General features: G+C 42.1%; 1 long non-coding RNA gene across 1 annotated transcript; it reads left to right on the forward strand.

Annotated features, from left to right (window-relative positions):
- The first annotated feature begins 8,326 nt into the window (after positions 1–8,326).
- Positions 8,327–9,810, forward strand: LOC120796023. Its single transcript, XR_005708330.1, has 3 exons — positions 8,327–8,494; positions 8,662–8,709; positions 9,219–9,810. It is a non-coding gene; the product is annotated as an uncharacterized LOC120796023 (long non-coding RNA).
- Positions 9,811–11,314: the final 1,504 nt, after the last annotated feature.

Genomic DNA, 11,314 nt, shown 5'->3' on the forward strand with positions numbered 1-11,314 from the left:
ACATCAGAGTTGGACCCCACTGATGCTCCTGAGTCTGGATGGGATCAGATCCCTGCAGAATGGAGGCTTTTAGAGCAGCAGATTCATGAGCGTGGAGTCACAGTCACATGTTTCTCATTGAAAATATCACAAAAGTCAATTTTAAATCTTTTTGGTTTCATTACACAAGTTTCAGCTTCAAAATACACACCGTTAAGACCACGTCAAAACACTTTCCTTCTCTCAGAAACAGGTTCACTTGAATTTTAGCCTTCAGGAACCCCACCCGCCCAACGCTCCCCCATTTCTGTGCAGAAGCCCGGATATAATACACCCAAAACAAAACGCTTCCAGCTCTTCAACCCTTTTGATCAGAGTCGTACGTACGCGACTCAGCCACCAGCAAACCTCTGTGTGAACGACACTAGAGCAGGGACTCATCAGCCGGTCTCAGTATCTGTGACGCTGAGTTCAGTAGTTCACTGACAGTTTACGGCCACGTTGAACCCACCTGACGGCTGCAGGGAGCAACAACCGACCCCTCCCCTCTCCTCCTCCTCCTCCTCCTCTTCATCATCATGCACAGGTGCGTTATGGGAGGGCGGAGCTGCCTGCCACAAACCATTTAGAGGGCAGAGAGGGGAGGGAGAGGAGGGGGAGGAGGAAGGTTAGTTAGTGGGTGTGTGAAAAGAAAACGACACTAATTCATGAGCAATAAAAGCCCCCCCACCCACCTCCGCCTCCGGAACACTCCCCCCTCCTGTTCCCGGGCAGTGCTGTGCTCAGCAGCTCCACCTCGCCCTCTTCCTCCCTCCTCCTCCTCCTCCTCCTACCACGACTAATTGTCAGACACGAGGGGGAGGAGCCGGCCGCTGCCGGCAGCCTGCGACCGCCGCGGCTGAAAGGCATCATAACAAACAAACTAAGAAACGGCGAAGGCCGAGACTCGCAGCGATGGAAGAAACACGCCAGGCTTCAGGGAAGAAGCTTTCGGATGCGAGGGGAAACGTCTCCGAGAACCTTTAGCAAGTCCAGTTGCTCTGTGTTGCACGTAGAAGCTAAAAGATGTTAACCCGTCTTTCTCTGCATCTTACTGTGGACAGAGAACTTTTTTTTGAATTTTGAAATGAATTTCAGTTCGGTTCAGATTGGCCAACTCTTTAGTTTAGCAGCTGATATGGCTGAAAGAAATAATGGACAACCTACATAAATACCACCCACTGTGTCGCAATAAAACTTTATTCATAATGAAGACCAGAAAATATAATTTAAAGATAAATATTACTCTGGTTGCCATAGGTCATTTTTTTCCAGGATATTGTTTTGGAAATCAGCAGCTAAGTCCACAGAACTCTGCTCTTCTATTTTCGGTGGAACTACTATATCAATTCTTTATTACAGCTCAAATAAATTCACTTTCTCGCCAAGTGTACCAAACTCTCTGGCATTCAGCATTTCAAGGGAACTATTTGAAAGCATCAGCTAAATGTAAATTCCCTAAGGAAATGACTTGGAAGCTACTAAGTAAGACATTATTACATGTTCTGCAGCAGAATAAAAAGCTGCTTGAAGCTGAATAAATGTAATGTGAAAAACACTCATGTTTACCTGTTTAGACCAAAGCTCAGAAGGGTCCGACTCATGTTAAACCAGGTCGGAAGTCACGTGTCGACCCATTCAGACCGACAGAAATGCAGGTTAACCCCCGTCACTGCTTCATTTATACACTCACACAGGGGAAAGCCTTGTTATTTGGGTCACACATGAAATCAAACAGATTCACCTCTAGCTGAGACGGATGATTTATTCAGACGCTGGCAGCCGCTCTGCTTGGTGACAGATTGTGTTCTTGGTGATCTGCCTGACGGCGCCGAAGGGAAACCAACAGACGAGGCTCAGCAGAGACACACAGACAGAGTTTGGCCTAGCTCGGCTCGGAGACGGAAGCTTGGGGAATGATAGCTCCTAAAACTACAACGTCCCATTTTGACATTTCTGTTTCTGTCCAAGTTCAAGAAACGAGACGTGTAAATTAGAAGATGGAATTTTTTTTTCTCTTGATGGAGCTAGGCTAACAGTTTCCCCCTGCTTCCAGTCTTTGTGCTAAGCTAACTTGCGCTGAACGTGGAGAGATAAAACTGATATCCACCTTCTTATATGACTTTGGGTAAAATGACGATTTCCATAAATGTTGGACTGTGCCTTTAACCGTGAAATATATTTAACAAAGAGTTACTGATGTGGCCTGTTGTTGGAGAAACTGTTAAAAGTGTGTTAGCAGTAACAGTTCTGCATCATCTTCACAACCTCAGGGGAAGAATTGTGATTTAGGTTTGTGTGTTTCCATTGGGGAAACAATCCTGTTTTGGAACGTGAAGAAGAACACACACTGCTGTCTTAACTGTCGGGGCTGTTTTCAGGCTGCATGTTTCTTTATATCGGGGTAAATTTCTCTCTCAGCCCAAACGCACAGTGGGGCCATTGTCTGCCTGCTTGCCAAATTACTTTGTTCGAGATTTGTCACCTCAGCTTCTGAGAGACCAGTCTGAGGCTGCAGTGCAGGGATCGGTGTTTGGAGGCAGCTGCTCTGCCACCGAGACCTGAGTCATCACTTATGGCCATTTGGTGTCTCCCTTCTTTTCTCTCTCAATTTCTCAAGCAATTTTAACTAATTCCCTGGACCGACATCGTCAGTATATTGTCCTGTTTTGAATTTTGTTGCTGTGGTGTATTTCTTAGCGGCTTCTCTCCCTTCTTTCAACTGTAGTTCGGCTCCTTTGATCCGGACCAAGGAAAAAAACCATCCTAATTATCAGCATTATTAGTGTTATTGGGCTTTGCATCGACTGCCTGTTATGAAAAATGACCAACAGGATGAAAAAGAAGCGTCCTCTACAGAAATGTTCCTGGGGTTTTGGTGGAATATCAATGATATGATGTGAACGCAGCTTTAGCAGCAAAAGCAAATTGGTTGAAGATATGTAACAGTTCGCTTGATTAAATGAATGTTGGGTTCTGGTCCTGGTCGGTTCAGGAGACTTAACTAGTCTGTTTAACGGTAGTTGATGGTTCAGTTTAGCATCTACAACACTTTGGTCCCGGCTAATTAACAGGTGAGTTTTGCAGCTCAGATGGTTTAGTGCAGGTTGCCTTCCCTTTTTGATTCACATCTAACTACTGAAAACTTGTCATGCGTTTGTCGTTGAGGCAGTGTCTTCAAGGAAAGGTTCAAGGAAAATGTCTGGCCATTTGACGTTCACCAGAACTATACATCACTTCTGTGTGGCCTCTCAGCTTCTCACTGTCAGGGACTGATATCACCTGGAGCTGAAATTACTACATTAATTGGCAACATGTTAATTGATTAATCATTTAAGTCTTTTTTTTTTTAAAGGAAAAATGCCAAAACTTCATCTGTTCCTGCTTCTCATATGTCAATATGTGCCAGTTTCTCTTTTTTCTGGGACAGTGAGTCCAATGTCTTTCTCTTTTTCACTTTTGGATCGGACAAAACAAGACATTACAGAATGTTGTATCTTGAGCATAATGGAATAATGATGGGCATATTTTTTGACATCAGTTATTTAAGAAAATAATTGTCAGATGTATCGATAATGGAAGTAATTGTTGGTTGTAGCCTTACATTTCTCCTGTGATGGAATAATACGACCTCACCTGAGGTTTTCTGTTTATTTACTTGACACACAGAAAAGAATTTAAGCAGTCTTTTAATTAATCTGTCATTAATCAAATTATGCAGACCCAAATGACATGCAGTCAACCCGAGCCTAAGTAATATATCGTCCCAGTCATGGTTTGGTCTCAGTGAATTTAGAAGGAAAAAATACGTTAAAATCGTGAACCGGCCCCAAGCTTGAAAACAAAATCTGGATTTATTTTCTGGCCTCCCAGCCCTTCCTGTTATCTTCTTGGATGATTGGACATGTGGCTCCATGACGCCTCCCACACCTGGTGTTCAGGGGCTGGTGGGTTTGACATGTGTGGGTGGTGACGGTGGGTCGGGGGATTTGTAAATTTGGCTCAGCGACCACCAATCAGCGTCCAGGAGCAGACATGCACCATCAAAGCTCAGGCCTCTTTCCTTTCTTTCTTTATTTTTTTGTGTGCTTTTTTTACGACCTACTGTCCTGCACCTGGAGTCTTTTTATCGGGCGAAGAGGACGATCCAAGGCCGCACACATTCCCATTCACATCTACAAGGGGGAGATTAGGCTCAATTCAGCCTCCTTTCTTTCTGCTGAGCCTGAAAGACACGATGAGGGGAGGGAGGAAAGAACAAATGAAAGGACTCCTCCGGTGGTTTCTGCTCTTGAAGGCTGAAAGGCAGAGCAGAGAGAAAAGAAAGAGGGAGGAGAGAAAACACAGCCCATTGTGTTTCTCTTAACTGCTAATTCACAACTGATTCCCCTTAATGCACTCGTGAGACTCTTTTAATTGTCTGAGTTTGCATTCAAATGGTGTGTTTGTAGCTTTTTAATTACAGTGTCTTTTTTTGAGGCGTAATTGAAACAAGAGCTGTTTAAACACTTGAATATCTCTAACTTGCTCTGGATGCTAGTTGCCGGCACTGATGAATGACTGCTGACGAGACGCATTTTCTACTTCAGTGATGTGTCTGCTGACGGACCTCTGGCAGAGAATGGCTGTGTTAAGTGTCTCAAAGTGGAAAATGACCCCTAACTGGCGTGAAATTCTTAGAGTGACGCATGAAACCATCGAGTCGTCCTGTTTCCTCCAGGTTTCATCTGACCTTTGTGGTTATAACTGAAACATCTCAACAACTATTGGACGGACTGTGATGAGATGTGTGGCCCAGACATTCATGTTCCCCTCGGGATGCAACAAACTAACTTTGGCGATCCTGCGACTTTTCCTCTAGCGCCATCGTCGGGTCAACGTTTTAACGTGTCCAATACTTTGGTTCATGACCAAATAACTGCAAAACTAATGGCTTTCCCATCAGCCTCAGCTGTACGCTGCGTTTCCTGCTAATTACGGTAGCAAATGGACACAGCCCATAAGGGTCATTGTGAGGATGTTAGCATTTAGCTCAAAGCACCACTGTGTTGAAGTACAGCCTCACAGACCTGTTGCCATGGCTGACAAAGAAAAGTTTTTTTTCTCGTTTGGATTCGCCATCTAGCGGGCTATTTATTGAGTTAGGGCCAATTCATTCCTTCGTCCTGTTCGTGTTAAGCAGTCACGCAGGCCTTTTTTTTTTCTCTTCAAGCTCTTCTTCTTGCTGTTAGGACGTCGCCATCCTCTTTTCCTTATCCACATCTGTGAAACGTGTCTGTGTGCACATACCCCCGATTGCAGTAATTATAGAAACACGTCCGTGATCCAAGTCCGCAGCTGTTCACGTCCCTGTCTGTGCTGAAGTATGTACAAGGCTTTAAGTGCTTGATTATATTTTCTGTAGGTCTTTCACGGAAATCCCTGTTGAAAATCAAAAACTGCTTCCAAACTCAACACAACTAACTGAATTGAGAAGTACCAAATTACAGTTATTAAAAAACAACCCAGGAAATTACAGACCTGTAAATAAAGAATTTCCGCCATATTTCCCAACATGACAGTCTAAAGGCTGTTTTCAAAGACCTTCCGTGCTGCCAGGAGAAATACTGAATCCTTCATTTATTTTGTACTCAAATTGAAATGAACCGAGCTTAAGAATAAGTGGAATCGGCCTGTGTAGGATTTTAACTGTACGTAGTAAAATCTCCCCAGGTTACTAAAATCCATACATTTGCAGATAAAGTACAGAGGACATGACCTCAGGATGACCTCAGTGGAAGTCACGGCCCTGCTGCTTCAGCAAAGGCATTCATGGGATTAAAAGTTGTTCTTCTTACCAATTTCGTTCTGTCTTTCGTAGAACGTGATTTCCACTGACTTACGGTCACAAAGAAACAAACAAATAAATACAGACACAACGATTATTTGGGTGTTTATTGCACCTCCGGATGTCATGCATGTCTGATGCTTTTACCGCCAATAGCTACACATTTTGATTACAGATGCATTATCATTGATGATGTTGCTGAATGCCTCAGATGTGGATGCACAGACTCACCTGGACCACAAGAGCAACAGTAGAAGAAACAGTGTTGGCTAAATTACTATCGTAGTCAAGACATTACATTTCACGGTTATCATTTAACTTCTTTTATAGTAAACAAAACAAAGGCTGGACAGCACAGAAAGCAGCAGTAGCTTTACTAGGATTATATTTTCAGTTTTTCCTTTCTGGAACTAGATTGTCATACAGTTGGAATATTTTGAGCATTTAATTTTCTAATTTTCTCGAGTTTACGGTTCTGATTGTTGTAAAATAGTGACATCAGTCTCTCTCAAATGAGAACTTCTGCTTGTTGTGAGCGTAAGAAGTTTAATATCATGATGGTTTTTTTGGTTTAATTTTCAGTTTGATTCCAGGAAGTGATTCTTGATAAATTATGGTTCTGACGTCCATCACATCCGTTCTTCTTCCTGCTTTCCTTCCTCTCTCCAGTTTTAAGGGTAAACCTCTTAACACCGTTGGGTTTCTGCTGAGGAAACTTGCCTTCTGTGGCCATGCAAACCCCTAATCAGGTCTCTAAAAGGGTTTTTTTATGAGGGAGCATTTGCATGACAAAGTCTCAGCTCAGGGAAAGTATCAGGGTGGCAGCAGAGCAGCAGGGTGAAAGGGCAGATAATAACACAGAGCTGTGAGTCATTGTATACGGAATAATTTATTCCAAAATCCAGCTGAAACGGAACAAAACTTTGCTAATCTTTTATAAAAGTTAAACTAATAAATGAATAGACTGCACGGAGCATCTCTGAAGTCCTGGACTCTCGTTGTCAGGTTTGAGCTCTGTCCTTACTCTGCTGTCAACTACTCCAGCTGACTAGCTGGTTACATAACCGTATACAACATGTAAATGAGTTGTTGGAAGGTGGATTTTCTTGTGTTCAGATAGAGATGGGCTAGTTAGTTTCACCTACTTATAGTCTATGCTAGTATGTTTCAGTTTAGCTAACGGTTCAGTGTAGAGACTAAAATGGTTTTGGTTCAGATTAGCTAAGCGTTCAGTTTAGCAGATAAAACTGTTAGCTCGGTTTAAGCTAATAGTTCAGTGTAGCTGTCAAAAGTCTGGTTTGGGTTAGTTAACAGTTCATTTTAGCAGTTGAAACCATCTCGTCCATTTTTTGTGATGGTTCATTTGAACAGTTAGCGTGTCAGTTCAGCTAACAGTTTACTGTAGCATCTGAAAGTGTTTTGTTAGGTTAGCTAAGACTTATGTTTAGCAGCTAAAAGAGCTCAATTGATTTTGTTTGGTTTAGCAGCTAAATCAGCTTTGTGCGCTTAGCTAACAGTTCAGGTTTAGAAGATAAAAGTTTGGCATGGGTTAGTTCAATATAGCAGCTAAAACCATTTAGAAAAAAAAAAGTATAGTCCAGGTTAGTTACCAGTTCAGTTTAGGTCAGTTTAGAGCTGCAGTGATTAGTCGACTTATCAGTTGGTTGCTCAAGAGAAAATTAATTCGGCAACTATCTTGATAATCTATCATTCGTTTAGCTCAAATATTTGGTGGATTTTAGGTTGTCAAATTTGAGAATTTGTTGATTTTCGTTGTCTTGCATTGTAGTAAATCGATCTGTGGCTTTGGACTGTCGGTCGAACAGAACAAGCATTTTATTGGACATTTTTCGCTGTTTTCTGATGGTTTATAGACAAAACGATTAATTGATAATGATAATAACTGTTGATTGCAGGCCGAGTTTGGTTCGGGTTACCTTACAGTTCAGGTTACGCAACAGTTATATTTCACCTTTAAACAGATTCGCTCAGGTGACCTTCAGGTTTTTGTTTTTTTTTCTTATTGGTTCAGGTAGTGCTTCAGGTAATGAATCAGTTTAGCAGCTAAATCTGGAGGCCTAGACATAAAACAGATAACCATCTTGAGATGAGGTCAAATAACAGGATTTGAGCCTCGCCGCGCTCTCCCGTTCCATTACAAACTTTTTTCAGCATTTTAAAGTGAGGTTGGTCCCTTAGCGTGTTGGTGAGGAAATGTTCATTGTTGGGAAATTATCTCACTGGCCTCTCTGCTCTCATCTGGTCTGCAGTAAAGTTTTTCTTTTCTCCACACTCTTCACAGTTTAAATCGGTAAAACTAACAGTGCTCTTCCAGCCCTATTTGCTCACGCTCATTCAGCTCGACACAAAGCACGGTTCAATCACTTTTTCCACAAGTGGAACTCACGTTTTGTTTCGACAAAATAAACTACCGGAGCCGTCTTTTCTTTCTTTCAGCCTTCTCGCAGCTTTTATTTCACGGCTGCCCCGAGCCTCAAAGGGAGTGTCAGCGCTGAAGAATGCCTCGCCCTCCTCCTCCTCCTGCTCCGCTCGCCAGGATTCAGCCGCCGTCCAGCCGGCTGACAGCTTCCCCACCACAACGCCTGGCGACTGAAGGGACCACACACACTCCATGTTCTCCATGCCTGGGTAATTCTTCTTCTTGGCTTTTTGGGAGGGTGACACTGTTTGCACCCACAGGTCTTTTCTCTCCGCCAGCTTTTTACCCTCAAGGACTTCCAAACAAATTTCAAGCATGAGTGTAAAAGCTGTCGAGTGTTATTAGACAATGAAAATGTCTCCTTTCTGTCTTTCAGGTCGAAACTACACAACACTCGTATCTGTGTCTGTGGAGGCCACAGCTCGTAAGTGTTCATGCACCGTCCACAGAGAATAGTTTGTGACGTAATATCTCATCAGGATACTATGGAAGAACATAACTTTTTGTCTCTGTTATATCATGACAGTGGTAACAATGATCTCATCGGGTGTTGAGCTCATAATGATAACGTTGCTATGGAGAACGCTGAATAAATGAATGCAGACTTCCTGTTGACTGTGATGTGTTAGACAAGTAAAGCAAGTCTGCTTTTTCATAGTGTAAGGAAATGAATGGAAATCCAACGGAATGATAGAAAAATACATTTAAATTGAGAAAACAATGCACACGGTTTGTAGTAAATGGGCTAAAACATGCAAATCCGCTGGAATGGTCCTTTTTAAGACCAGGGCTTTATCCCGGTAACAATAAGATTCGTCCAAGTATTTAATGTCACAATTAATTGTAACATAATACTAAAATTACTTTAGTACATGGATTACGACACATACTGATAATTTATTGTATAAAAAGAGTATTTATTTCTTTTTTCAGGAAGGAAGCAATTCAGAATCCTGAACGACTTCTAGGTCTCGTTTCTGTGGAGTTCGGATGCACGTGTTGCAAAATCCTTTGGACAAACGAATGTCAAATGCAAGTGACGTAATGCAACTTTCGTTTCCAAACCTGGCTGCTCCTTCAGATGAAAACTTCCCGCTAGCTGTAGAAGGCTTCCACCGGGAAGCAGCTTCAGGAGATGTTGACTCCGTCACAGAGAAACCAGCCGCTAATTCCCTCTTGCATCTAAATTTGGATGTTTTTCTGTAGTTTTGTGTCAGTGGCTCATTCTTTGTTACAGTGCAGGGAAGAATTTTAGGCTGCAGTGAGCTGATAAGATGAAGAGCTGCAGACGACAGAGGCTGAACTGCAGTTTGTTTTGTTTCTTGTAACATTAGTCTGGTTTCCTTGTTGAGCGAATGAGTGGACTTGTTATCAGAGCTATCAGGGGTATCATTAGAAATGGTTTAATTCCTGTAGTGATACAATACCCGAAGATATTTGAGGATATAATGTTCTGATGTAACAATATAAATGTTTTAACATGTATACGTGTGTTTTTCTACAAAAACACAAAGAGGGCAACATTTTCAATTAAATATTTGGACCGTAATTAAAAGTGGTCTAAACTAAATCAGCTTCACAAGAAGTTTGCCCAAAGAAAACAGTGAGACTCTACACCCCCCCCCACTTAGCGTTTATAAGCAGTATACAAAGTTATGATAAATGGTTTATAATTATACAGTAGGGCAAGGACATTTTTTCTTGTTTATTAACGTGCAGTTTATTAATATACATATGTGTGAGACATATTTTATTACAGCTGTGTTTCATGACATTGTCATTCATTACCCGTTTGTACAGCAGCCTCTACTTACAGGTGTCCACAGGAGGAGCTGTTGAAAAATACATGAATACGCACTTAGATCTGCTCGCAGCTACATCCCAGTCCGTTATAGGCCGTTTATTACATTTTTACACACGGATTCTAGGGGCCAAATGGGGCTTGGGGTTAAAGCAAAGTGTTAGCAATTATTACCTTTTCTTCTGCTGTTTCATTGCTTTTTCTTCAGGTAGAAGTGAAAAGACGCCTGTAAACCGGACTTCACTTACTGTATTTCTGAATCACCCTGTACAATCTAAATCAGACACATTAAGCCGCTGGTCCATTCGGTTGTTTAAGTGTTTTCCTGTCTAAACCAGCCGTTTACTGTCTCTGTCTTCATTCAGGAAGCAGTTTGTGTGTTTCTGCAGTTTTTGGTCCAACTGGACGCTGAAAGCAGATTAATTGGTTCTATGCTAACAGGCACAAAGATCCACAAACAAACTGCTTTACCCCGTAGCTGTGAGTGGTTTAGCTGTATATTCAAAGAAAGTAAAGGAAATTATTCTGCACAAGTTAATTCTACTGACAAAAGGCAATTTGTGGAGCTGTAGTTACTAATTACTCATTTTTTAATGACTAATTTTCAAGTGAGAGACTACCCTCAGTACAACGTTATTTTTCTCTAAAGTAACACACTACTACTGCTTTATTGCAGCCATGTTCACGATATAGTAGTTCTCGTTTACAAACTCTTCTGTTTCCTCTGTGAGAAGGTGGAGTTAGTGTGAAATTTGGTCACGATGATCAGATCTGTGATAATGACAACGTGATGATCGGCCGACCCCGGTTTTACCTTCTACATTTACTTCAACCTGAAACAGCGAGGGCTTATAAAAAATATTTTTTTATCCCGCTTTGACTTCATCTTTTTCTACCAAACATGACGGACTGCGGGGAAAATGACACCCGGTCGCGCTTCCGTTGGCAGCCGACTGACGGACGGGGGTGAAAATAAATCGGCTCGACTGCCGGCTCACAATCATTCTTAAAAGTTAAACAGCCATAAAAGGCTGCGGGAACTCTGACCTTCACAATCTAACCGAGCAGGAAAAGCCAATGATGTGTACAAGGCCCCGCTCGGCCTCGGCAGATTATGATAAAATATGTCTCGGCGTCACAAAAAGATAACTATACGTCTCTCTGTGACAGATACGGGCCTGCTATTTTAATAACAGCCCAATTTCTGCAGCACTAAAATGTTTTACTG

The sequence above is a fragment of the Xiphias gladius genome, chromosome 1 (genome assembly GCF_016859285.1).
Source record: "Xiphias gladius isolate SHS-SW01 ecotype Sanya breed wild chromosome 1, ASM1685928v1, whole genome shotgun sequence".
Lineage (NCBI taxonomy): Eukaryota > Metazoa > Chordata > Actinopteri > Istiophoriformes > Xiphiidae > Xiphias > Xiphias gladius.